The sequence below is a fragment of the Taudactylus pleione genome, unplaced genomic scaffold (genome assembly GCF_031769625.1).
Source record: "Taudactylus pleione unplaced genomic scaffold, aTauple2 ptg000086l, whole genome shotgun sequence".
Lineage (NCBI taxonomy): Eukaryota > Metazoa > Chordata > Amphibia > Anura > Myobatrachidae > Taudactylus > Taudactylus pleione.
In genome coordinates this window covers 7,488,491-7,501,735 of record NW_028284488.1, presented here as the reverse complement: position 1 = coordinate 7,501,735, position 13,245 = coordinate 7,488,491, and the positions used below count along the sequence as shown (strand labels likewise).

Below are 13,245 nucleotides of genomic sequence, written 5' to 3'. Positions count from 1 at the left end.
AACTGTGCGTGAGTCTGAATCGCGAAGATGGTCACACGAAGTGTCTGAAGTCGCTAGTAGGTACATGCATGTGACGCTTCTTGTGTAAACGAAGACTAACGTGAAGTAGGCGTTTATGGGCAGCGAGTATCCGGCTGTATGGAGCGGCTGCTTCTGATGGAAGGGCCATGGGATTGTACCTAAACCTCCGTGAGTATGGGGAAGGGAAAACCAGATCTCTTGCTCCTAGCATGGGGCTGCTGCAAGTGCTGATACTAATTATGATGCTTTGTGTGCGGACGCTAGAACAGTGGGCAATAGGCTTGAACTTTAGTATGCACAGACTTGTTAGTTACTTTGTCATATTAGCATATGAAAGTAAGTACAATGACTCGGCCGTACAAATACTGGACAACTTTATTTTTATATGAAAGATTCCTGGACTGCACACCCTGAATATATATAATGGGAGGTGCTACCTGATGAGACTAATTGCAGGCACAGAAACAGACAAATCTCAGGTGCACAACTCCAAATTACTGATAATATATAAATGCAATAAAATTTTGCAATCAATAGAGGTTTTTAGCATAATCATGGCCAAGGTTATGGGTCTACCCACCATATCCAGGTAACCTCTTTAGGGTAGGTCACTAACATACTAGGGTTCAAATCCAGAGTGCAGGACACCCCTAAATCAGCGCAGTCTAGCCACCCCAGGGCATCGCCATAGTGAGAAAAGTGAAGTAAAAAAAAGTAAGAGCTGCTATGGCTGCATAGAAAGGTGAGAATACAAATATAATGAAACAAACAAAGTATTAAAATTGTGTGGGGCGGGGCCAAAATGATGCGTTTACGTGGCCACGTCCCCCTGCTCCGCCCACAACAGTGCCGGCCACTCCCCCTGGTTTTGCCGATCTGGCTGCCCCCTCCCGGAAGGGGCAGCCAGAATGTCGGCATGTCTGGTTTGCACACACCCCTCCCAAATCTAAATCTTTCTTCACAATCAAATTTGACCTACCTGAGGTACAACATAGTTTTGCCAAAGTGCACTGTTACTTTCTCTAATTTGTATTTTGCTCACGGCTCAGAATCAGGCCCATAATCATCTTTTGTTTTTTCTTTTCTCAATCATTATTATTGAAAAAGTTTAAGTTATGGGGTACAGAAATAAAAGAGGGCAAGCTGAGAAAACAAAGGAAGATAACACAAAAGTGCCAACAAGAAAGTAACCAAAAGTCATACATACATAGCTGGACAATTACAACATACTGATGGCATTTATACAATCGTTAGGTGGTTCATTTATGCTAATTGCAGAGAAACGGCTGTACAATTAAATACAGATTTAGTTTATATGTGTGATTTATGAATACTGCTAGCAATCACATTATAATGTTTTAGTGTGTATGTCATATTTCTATTAAAACATATCTTAATCTTAAACTCATACGGTTCTCTTAATAGACTGTTGTTTATGATTTACAAAGATATCCTATATGGTATATTATATACAACCTGTGCGCCGTTTTTCATATATATTTTTTATAAATGAGCGAAACCCCTGCACCGTCAGTGGTAGACTCGTGCCAGCTAGTTTGCAAACGTTATAGATTAGCGCACACAGATATATATTTTTTTTATTTTAGTTTTTATTGAAACACCGTAAAAACAAAAGTTACAGTGTCAAAGTTACATTTAGTAAGAAAATAAAATTCTCTATGAAAATTCCTAGACTATCTCAATAGTAATACATATTCAAATAGAAGCTTACAAAATATCACAGATTAAATCATACAATACAAAAATAACCCCGGCAAGGTTCCCAGATCTTCAAAAAAAGGTGGGGGTAGGAGTCACGGGGCAGGACCGAGCAGAGGTGTAGCATGTGGCCAGGGGGCCCGGAGCACGAGTGTGCTAACACGCCCTCCCCCCCAAAAAAAGAAAATTAAAAAAGTGTGTGTGCTATATAATATAACCGCTACATATATACACATACATGGCAGGGTCACACATACATACAGGGTCACACATACAAACAAACATATACGCATACAGGAATGGTCACACATACTACATACCTGCAGGGTCACACATTCATACATACATAAATACATACAGACATACATACACATGCAGGCAGGGTCACACATTCATACATACATAGACACACACATACAGGCAGAGTCACATACACACACACACACACACACACACACACACATACATACATACATACATACACAGGCAGGAAGGGATACATACACACACACAGTACATACAGGTAGGAAGGGTCACACATACATTACATACAGGCAGGAAGGGTCACATACATACATACATACATACATACATACATACATAGATACATACATACACAGGCAGGAAGGGACACACATACATACACACATACAGTACATACAAGCAGGAAGGGTCACACATACACACATACAGTACATACAGGCAGGAAGGGTCACACATACAGTACATACAGGCAGGAAGGGACACACATACAGTACATACAGGTAGGAAGGGTCACACATACACACATGCAGTACATACAGGCAGGAAGGGTAACATATACAGTACATAGAGGCAGGACGGGACACACATACAGGAAGGGTCACATACACACATGCAGTACATACAGGCAGGAAGGGACACACAGGTAGGAAGGGTCACACATACAGTACGTACAGAAAGTAAGGGTCACACATACAGTACATACAGGCAGGAAGGGTCACACATACAGTACGTACAGAAAGGAAGGGTCACACATACAGTACATACAGGCAGGAAGGGTCACACATACAGTACACACAGGCAGGAAGGGTCACACATACAGTACATACAGGCAGGAAGGGTCACACATACAGTACATACAGGCAGGAAGGGTCACACATACATACATACATACAGGCAGGAAGGGTCACACATACAGTACATACAGGCAGGAAGGGTCACACATACAGTACATACAGGCAGGAAGGGACACACATACAGTACATACAGGCAGGAAGGGTCACACATACATGCATACATACAGTACATACAGGCAGGAAGGGTCACATATGCATACACACATACAGTACATACAGGCAGGAAGGGTCACACATACATACATACATACAGTACATACAGGCAGGAAGGGTCACACATGCATACACACATACAGTACATACAGACAGGAAGGGTCAAACATACATACATACATACATACACATTCAGTACATACAGGCAGGAAGGCAAGGCCGGCTCCAGGGTTCGGAGCACCCTGTGCCGGCCCTTCAGAAGGCGCCCCAACATCGCGTGTGACCGTATTTGGGGGTGTGGCCTAATTACCATAGGCCATGCCCCCTGTGAGACGTTATTTTGAGGCGTGCCCGCATGGCACGCCTCCAAATAACGTCAGGCTGGGGCTAAAGCCCAGCACTCCGTCACTGGCTGGGCTTCCCCCAACCCTCTCCCGTCAGTGAATGGTTGCGCTGAAATCGGTATGCTGGGGAGGGGTGGCGCCCCTGTGCAACCGCACTGGTCGAACACCCCTAGAGCCGTCCCTGCAGGAAGGGATACACATACAGTACATACAGGCAGGAAGGGTCACACATACAGTACATACAGGCAGCGGGGTGAAAGACATAACTGGGGTATAACCTCTCTTACCTTAATGTGGACCCTGCAGCTTCTTCCTTGACATGCTGCTGTAGCCCCGCCCCCTGCTAGGATTAGATGAACATGTGCTGAGCTCCACCAATAAGGGCTCAGCACAAGCCCCTCTAGTGACCAGGAGTTTCTCACTAGAGCAGGAAGGCAGGACAGGACACTGCTCCTGCGGACTCGGCACAGGCTGTCAGCTACTTGACAGCTGCTCCGGAGTCCGACTGCAGGGCGCCCTCTGGTAAGTTAGGCGCCTGGAGCCCAGGCTCCAGTGGAACCGCCCTCCCTACGCCCGTGGAACCGAGAACCCAGAAAAATGCCATGAAAAATGTAAACAAAATCAAAGTGTGTATTAGAGGAAAGGATTTCGATATATAGGGCCAAATGTAATAGGGTGTCAGTTTTAGTAACATAACAAACTCACCTCGCATTTTTTAAAGGTGCGAGTTTGTGCTGTGACTCGCAAATTCAATTGCCTGCAAACTTTTCAGCTCGAGGCTATTACATTTGTGAGTTTAGGTGAGTTTTTCCCTATGTAAACTGACACCTTTTAATGCGACTAGCATTTTACACTACACTACACTAAAACACTATCAACCCGGCACCCACCGCCCTAGGTTGCCGGGGATAGCCCCAGGCTATCAGTCTAGGCCTGGGCTGCTGGAGAGGGGGACCCCTTTAATGGGGGGGGTCCCCAACTCCCCAGGGACCCCCGGCCTGGGCTGCCTAGCGCTCAGGGGTAATACTTTGGCCAGGGGAGCTGGTGAAAGTTTTTCCCTGGCTGTGGCATTACCCCCTCGCTAGAAAGAGTCCGGTGCTGGTTATGGAATTTACAGGGGACCCCTACTCATTTTGTCCCCTGTTTTTCCATAACCAGGACCGGTTTAGCAATGCCTTGTGCTGTTACTTAATATAGAGGGGACCCCAACGCATTTTGTCCCCTGTATTTTTAGAACCAGGACAGGCTTTATAAAGCCCGGGGCTGGTTGTGCTATGTGGGAGGGGGGGGGGACTGCACATCATTTTAAAAAACAACAATAGCAAAAAACGTTTTACATAAGTTCACACAGAAACATGCACATATCTCATGGATATGTGCATATTTCTGTGTTAATCTGACCTGCTCAGGATGTACTCGCTAGCCTGAAGCAGGTCTATTATTTGGGACTTTTGGTTATCTTTTTTTTGCAAGTCTAAAACAGACACTCTATTACATTGGGTGAGTTGATTGTTTTCAATGTGAAAACATTTGGATGCGAGTTTGAGAATGGGGATTTTTAGTAACACTGAAAAAATGCGAGTTCTATTGAACTGACACCCTATTACATTGGAGAGTTGTGAAATATTGCGAGTTTGGCACATAGTCTTCCTGGTTTATCCCTATTAGACACTTCTAGCCCAATCAGTACAGTTCATTATCCTGTTGTGTGTCATGACTAGGTGACAGGAAACACACTGTAGGATTTTAGCTGAAGAAAAGAAAGTTAATAATAAATGAAATGCCAGAACAAGGGGCACTCTCTCAAGCTAGTGCATAAAGATCAGGAGGACTTTGGGTATGTGATTACTTTATTAAACGGTAAAGCTGGGTACACACTGAGACAATGTGTTACAATATGGCCAAATCGTAATAACTACATATCGTGATGTATAAACTTCGCCGGTCGCATACAACGTTGTCAGGTTTGATGTGCTGCACATCACGCCTAACGATATTGCTTGCGACTCCATGCATGTTAATGAAGGACGGAACAAGGGATTGTTTCGTTGTTCATTACATCGTTCTGATGTGTACCCAGGATCCGATATGTCTGCCGCTCAGACCAACATTTTGGCTGGGTACACATCGCTCAATGTGTCCCCAGCTTTAGATTGTAAACTCTCTCAAGCTGCTGTGCCCTATTTTCATCTTTGTCATCCATCCACCTCTTCTACCCCGTAAGTCTTTGTTATACTGCACATTAATACTCTCTTATGGAACTGGTAATAACACTGATATGACACTAGCCTTTTGGGTGCTGTACCCTGCTGAGTGTTGGAATCTACTTTTTGTATCAAGAATTCTAATCCTATTAGCAGTTAACTTTGTTCTATGTAAAGTTAGAGAATGGAGGAGACAAAAGCGATTTCAGTAATGAGGAAATTGCATCACAGTTTTGTTGTTTTGCAAATATCATTGAACATGTAGTCTAATATTGCCACGCAGTTGCTGCTATGTACAATAAGGGTAAAATCGAGCATGGGCATATTTCTTTTCTGTCATTGAACATGTGTGTGGATAATATATCTCCCTATTCATTTAATATACAGTATTTTGTGCTTGGAGTTTGTCACTAAATTTCATTAAGGAAGATCAGAGTGAAAATGTACAGACATGGACAAATTTGTTGGTACCCTTCCATAAAAATACACATATTTTTCTCTGAAATAACTTGAAACTGACAAACATAATTGGCATCCGTTATGGTTTCTTCCATATTTGATTGAAGTCAGACTTTCCATTTAATTTTTGATACAACAGACTATTTTAAATAACGAAACAAATGAACAAACAATGAAAATGACATGGACAAAAATTATGGGACCCTTTATCACTGCAATCAAGCGATTTCTGTACATCTAAATGAGACTACTGCTACTGTAAACAGGTGGTTTGGCCCACTCTACCTTAGCAACCTTCTCCAGTTGTTTCAGATTTGATGGGTGCCTGTTCCAGGCTGCATATTTCAGCTCTTTCCCTAAATGTTTGATAGGATTCAGATCAGGGCTCATAGCAGGCCCTTTCAGAACTGTTCAATGTTTTTGTTTTTTATCCATTCTTGGGTGCTTTTAGCGGTATATTGGAGGACCCATGACCCACGACTGACACAGAGCTTTCTGACACTGGGCAGTATGTTTTTTACCAGAATGCCTTGACATTTCATTATGCCCTGCACAGATTCAAGACACCCTGTGACAGACTCTGTAAACCAGCCCCAAAACATAACCAAGCCTCCTCCATGCTGAACAGTAGATGTGGTCTTTTCTTTGAAAGCTTAATTTTTTTATCTGTCAATATGCAGCTGATGTAACTTGCCAAAACAGCTCCAGTTTTGGCTTATATGTCCAAAGGACATTCTCCTAGAAGCATTGTGGCAAATTCCAGTCTGGCTTTTTTAGTATGTTTTTTCAAAATTAAGGTCCTCCTGGGTCATCTTCCATGGAGCCCACTGTCAAACACTGACGTACCTTGAAGTTCAGCTTGTATCTCTTTCTACCATTCTCACGATCCTTCTGTTTAATACAAGGTTGATTTTTCTCTTGCAGCCGCATCCAGAGAGGTTGGCTACAGTCCCATGTACTTTATACTTCTTAATATTTGAATCTGTAGTCACAGGAACATCATGCTGCTTGGAAATGGTCTTAGAGCCTTTACCTTTAACATGCTTATCTATCATTTTCTTTCTGATCAGCTCAGACAACTCTCTCCTTTGCTTTCACTGGTCCATGTTCAGTGTGGTACACACGATGATACCAAACAGCAGAGTGACTACTTTTCTCCATTTAATTACACTGAATGACTGATTAGAAGATTGAAGACTTTTCTAATGCTAATTCAAGAAAGCAATTTGTTTCAAATATCACTATAATCTAATTATTATCTTTTCTAAGGGGTACTAACAAATCTGTCCAGGCCATTTTGGAATATCTTTGGAGAATAAGCAATAATCACAGTTTCTTTGCCTAATTCTATGACCTAGCAAAGACAATCAGGTATACAGTACATGAGACAATGGCTTTTCAATTAATCACTTTACACAAGCAATAAAGCATTGTTTCAGTGAGCTGTAGGTGTGCCAACACATTTGTCCACGTTTGTACATTACAGTGCCCACCTTTTAACATAGCATAGGTTTAAAGCAGGGATGGGGAACCTCATGCCCAGGGGCCTTATAAGGCCCTCGGAATCATTTGGTCTGGCCCTCTGAGCTTTTTTTCTGCTAGCCTCATCTGGCCAAGAATGGCACCGTGCAGCCACAATCTATGCAGCAGTGCCGCCTGTAGTGTCCTTAGGGCGCTTCAGACAGTCACACCGCTGCCCTAACAGCTCCCCAGGGTATCCTCAGGATGCTCTGGGCATTGCTGTAATCACGTGCAATTGTGGCCCCACCCCGTCTGACATCACATGGAGGGGGCGTGGCCTGCACCAGGCCCGTGAATAATGTTCTATATATAAAAATGGCCCTCGTCAGAAAAAAAGTTCCCCACCCCTGGTTTAAAGTGTAAGAATTCATCACTCCAATCAGGAAATGATCACCATATGATCCAGATGATAATCCGTATTTAATCTTCTGATGAATCCTTTTGATGTAGTTCTGCGAGTCCACTAGATGAAGGCTACTTTCATCTGGATCCAAAAAAAAATGACATCGTAGTATAGTCTGTCTGTATGGATGTCGCTTATAATGTATCACCCGTCACTGTGCAATAAAAAATCACCACCACTTTACAGAGATTAGTGATATGTCCAGAGAGCCCAAATGATAGGCTGAAACTAGATGATGGAAAACTATGTGGGGCTCTCATCCCTTTAGGTCATCTGCTTATCAGGGCCGTAGCTAGGGTAGTGCGGCCGGTGCCATCGCACAGGGCACCACAGGTCAGGGGGGCGCTGTTTGGGCCTGTCAAATTTCTGTTTATGATCATTTTTGCTTGTAGCTTCCTCTTATTTCATCCCCAGCATCTCCTGGTCTCCCCTATCTCTTCCCTGGCCCTTCCCCATGAAGCCATGGCCCTTTTTTGGGTGCATTATGTCCCTTTGAAAAATGAGGGGGGCACCAATGCTCTTTCTGGCACAGGGCACCAAAAAGTCTAGTTACGGCTTTGCTGTTTACTATATCTAAACTTGTATTTGAGCACATAAGTTTCTTTCCCTCCAGGTACAGCAAAGTGCTACATGAGGAATAAATATACAGAGCAAATTATATATTCACACATTTAATAAAGCTGCAGATAAAACATATATCAGAGTCTCATAATCACCAAGCACAGACAGCCTTAGCACACAGGTACAACTCGTGTATAAAGTCTATGGGTCTCCCTCGCATGTGCTACCGGCGTACATGAAGACTCTTTCTCCCACCACTTCCAACGAATTTCAATTGCTATTGCAGTTATATAACCTATCCTACGAAACCAAGGTTAATGTTATCGTTGCCAGGGGTTACCACCGTTGATAGTATTGTTTTTATATTGCTCTGGATCGTAACGGTCAGAATCCTGACACCGGCATCTCGATACCGACACCTGACGGTAAGTATCCTAGCCCTCCCTCTCAGCACCATAAACCTAACCTCCCGCCATAGTGTCTAACCCTACTACCCCCTGCCCCCCCAGTGCCTAACCCTCCCCCTAACCCCACTACTTACTTTTGGGATGCCAGCGCCAGGATCCTGACTGGTGTCGGGATTCCGTGCTGGCATTCTGAGCACCTGCAACTCAATAGCCGGGATTTCAACTACCTCCCCAAAATATTATCTGTTATTGTTATAAGCAGAGAGTCCATATCTCAGAACTAGTTGTCTGCTGGGCAAGCTGTAGCATAGCATTACTTCATAGCCAAAGACAACACAATGAGGGGCGCACCAAATACTAAATGTGTATATACAAACCGCAGCTCACCTATGGATAGGCTAATCCATGTGCTAGGCAGAGAAAACAAAGGAACAGGGAGCGCTACTTTGTATAGCAATAATGAACCTGAATAGGTTGAAAATTAGATGATTTAATATCTTGATAGATTAAAATAAACACAAATTAAAAAAATTATCTAAAAATATTTAGACATAATATAGTACATTGACACTGGTAATGGACCAATTAATCAACAGTTGATAGAATAATATACATGCATGAATTATAGTAAATAATAATGATAAATGAATCTGATTATTGGTAATCAATCTAATAAGACTCCTACCTCTCTGATCGTTCCTTCGCTGTGTCCTCTCATGACTCCTCTTCCCCTCCACTTCCACTAAAGGTAGGAGTTCCCCAAGGTTCTGTTCTTGGACCTCTCCTTTTCTCCCTATATACATCCTCTTTAGGTGAACTCATTAACTCCTTTGACCTCCAATATCATCTCTATGCAGATGATACTCAAATTTACCTTTCCACCCCTGAGCTCACCCCTGAGCTCCTTACCCGTATCTCCAACTGTCTCTCTGCTGTCTCTTCGTGGATGTCCCAGCGCTTTCTTAAACTTAACATGTCTAAGACTGAGCTGATCATCTTCCCACCCTCTTCCACTACATCACTTTCCACAATTTCGTTATCTATTGATGGCACAACTATCTCCTCTAGCCCCAAAGTGCGCTGTCTTGGAGTTATCCTAGACTCCTCCCTCTCCTTTAAACCGCACATTCAGCACATCTCGCAGTCCTGCCGTTTTCACCTAAAAAATATCTCCAGGATTAGACCCTTCCTCACCCAGGATGCCACTAAAACCCTCATCCACTCACTGGTCATATCCAGATTGGACTACTGTAACCTTCTCCTAGCTGGCCTCCCAGTCTCTCACCTCTCTCCACTACAATCTGTTCTCAATGCTGCTGCTCGGCTCATCTTCCTCTCCAGACGTTCTATATCTGCTTCCCCTCTCCTTCAAGCCCTACACTGGCTCCCCTTCCCCTTCAGATGCCAATTCAAGGTTCTTACATTCACCTACAAAGCCCTCACCAAATCCTCTCCCGCATACATTTCTGACCTTCTCTCCCTTCACACTCCCACCCGCCCACTTCGCTCAACTAATGCATGCCGCCTCTCTTGCCAACTGATTACTTCCTCCCACTCCCGCATCCGAGATTTTGCCCGTGCTGCTCCCTACCTTTGGAATGCTCTCCCTCTCCCTATCAGACTCTCCACCTCTCTACAAATCTTCAAACGGGCTCTCAAGACCCACTACTTCATCAAGGCCTTCCAGCACTCCTCCTAACCCACCTCATGCTCTTTCCTTCCTATCTTCCCCTTCTGTGTCACGCCTGTCTGTCTGCCCCTCCCCTTAGAATGTAAGCTCTCATGAGCAGGGACCTCTTCCCTCATGTGCTTCTCTTTACATTTTCTTCTGCTCTCTACTCCCCATTAGGGCACCTATCACGGGACCGCCAACTCCCGGCAGCTTATTGTGAGTGCTTTAATCACTATTTCAGCAATGTATATAAGTTGTGTCCTTGTCCTGCACTGTAATGTACTGTAAGTTACTTGTTTCTTGTTCACTTATTAGTTCTATGTACTATGTAAGGCGCTGCGGAACACTTGTGGCGCCATATAAATAAAGGATAATAATAATAATAAATGTGCAATTGCCTCTGAGGAAACGGCCAGTATTTGGAGCCGAGAAACACGTTAGGACAGGAATCTCATCATCGGACCTGTCTGATTGCCAGATCCACTTTCCTTGCAACCCGCACATCACGGTCTCCTTTGCCACCTAGAACCACTTTTTTGCATAAGTGTAGGAGACCAGCAGACGCGGCAGGACATTCCAGACACCACGTCTATTCCTGCCACTCAGAACAGCTGCCCGACTACCGCTACACACAGAGCACCTGCACGGCCGGTGCACGTGCTGTGAGAGACCGCTCCACAGTGCTGGGCATCGGCACACACGTCGCAGGAGACCCTTTATACCAGGCGGCTTGCTGTTCCACACAGGACCATTGCCGTGACTTTTTTCACCTTGGCAGACAGCATACATCTGATACTTATGGGCTAAGCTGTTCACCATCATCACGGTCATCCCTATATGAGACACAGCTTTCCATTGAATTACTAACATTTGTTCTGAATTGGTATCACATCTCTGAGTACTCATCATCGCCAAAGTTACGCAAGAGGTATACCTTTTTATTCACACACTTTTTTGTTTCCCAGCCGGGATGAACTGTGACTATTAAGCGCATGTCTTATTAGATTGCTTACCAATAATCGGATTCATTTATCATTATTATTTACTATAATTCATGCATGTATATTCTATCAACTGTTGATTAATTGGTCCATTACCAGTGTCAATGTACTATATTATGTCTATATATTTTTAGATAATTTTTTTAATTTGTGTTTATTTTAATCTATCAAGATATTAAATCATCTAATTTTCAACCTATTCAGGTTCATTATTGCTATACAAAGTAGCGCTCCCTGTTCCTTTGTTACTTCATAGCCGACAGTGAGTTGAAGAAAGTTAAAAGAACTTTATTTTTATTTCACTCTGTTTTACCTAATATAAAAAATGAATTTGCAGAAATATTTTTGTTTTAGAGGTTCATCTGTATTTTTTGGATAAGTAAGCCTCCACACACAGCTCACCGTTCAGTACAGTTGCCATTATTCAGCTTTTCTTAGGCATAGTCTGTGATCGTTTCACAAAACCTCTGCTGAATTGGTAATATCCTCTCATAATAAAACCGGTTGTAAGGACTACCTGAAAATTGCAGTTTGCAGTTCTTTAAAAGGCCAATGATCAGCTAGACAAATGATTAAGTCCAACTGTAGTATGTGCTTTATTTCCGGCATAAAGCTGCAGCAATATTAATAGCTACGTGAGTTAGTTACTAACAGCGAGTAAGTGTGCAGCAACTAGTATGACATCTGGCTGGTAAAAATGTGATCTCTGTGTGACTATTATTAATATGCTAGACACATTACAAAGGTGGTAAGGCTCTTAAAGGGGGTAACTCTAACAGAAAGTATTATATCAACCAATCAGACATTTTCCTTGATCAATCTATTAGAAGTTAGACGATGAAGCAGAGGTCTGATTGTTTCCTGCAGGTTAGCACTTTGCTAAAATAATAAAACCCAGTGACTTGCAGTACGTATTATTTGTTTGTGGATATAAAAGAAAAATGAAATTGGATCTTGGTGTTTTTTCTTAAGGCCTTATAGCCATGTGGCTCAATAGGCAGCTTTTAAGAAGAAAAATAAGCTCTTAGCAAACTGGTGGAGTTTATTTGGTGGTTCTAGTGATAATTGAATTTATGGCTTTGATGCAGTGTGTCAATAAATTGTATTATGGCTATTTTATACAGAAAACTGGTCTCCACTTTTTCAAAAAAACATGAGTGCAACAGACAGGCATGATGCATAATTACTAAGTCTCACATACTGTATTTTTATTACTGGATATAAGATCCCATGCCTGCATTTGTTTACTGACTTCTGCTTTTTTCATTTTCATCTCTCTTTTTTTTTTTATTGTAATGATGCATTAAATAGGCATGATAATGATGTCCATGCTTATTTACGTCTCATACCTCCCTTCTGGGAGAAGGTCGGAATAGATGTTGGCACGATTGACAACACAGTTTGAGTTAAATTGGCATGGCAAATTGTATCATGCCGCAAACAGCATCTTTGTGCTCTGTTTACTCACTGTTCATGGAGATGGTTGGTGTTTAATGACACAATTTGTATCATTATCACATGGTCCCAGTGAATCTTGGAGAGCAGCCTTCAGGTAGAACAGCCTGCCATCCTCAGATGGCTGGGAGTACTTTCTGGGAGAGCAAGCAACTGATGCAGTGATCTGTCCATAATGAAAACCGGTTATTACTATTTAACACTGTG

At 42.9% G+C, this 13,245-nt stretch overlaps 1 protein-coding gene across 1 annotated transcript in view; it reads left to right on the top strand.

Moving 5' to 3' along the window:
- Positions 1 to 13,245, top strand: part of EXOC4 (exocyst complex component 4) — a 453,886-nt gene that overhangs the window by 408,031 nt on the left and 32,610 nt on the right. The gene's annotated exons all lie outside the window — the stretch shown is intronic.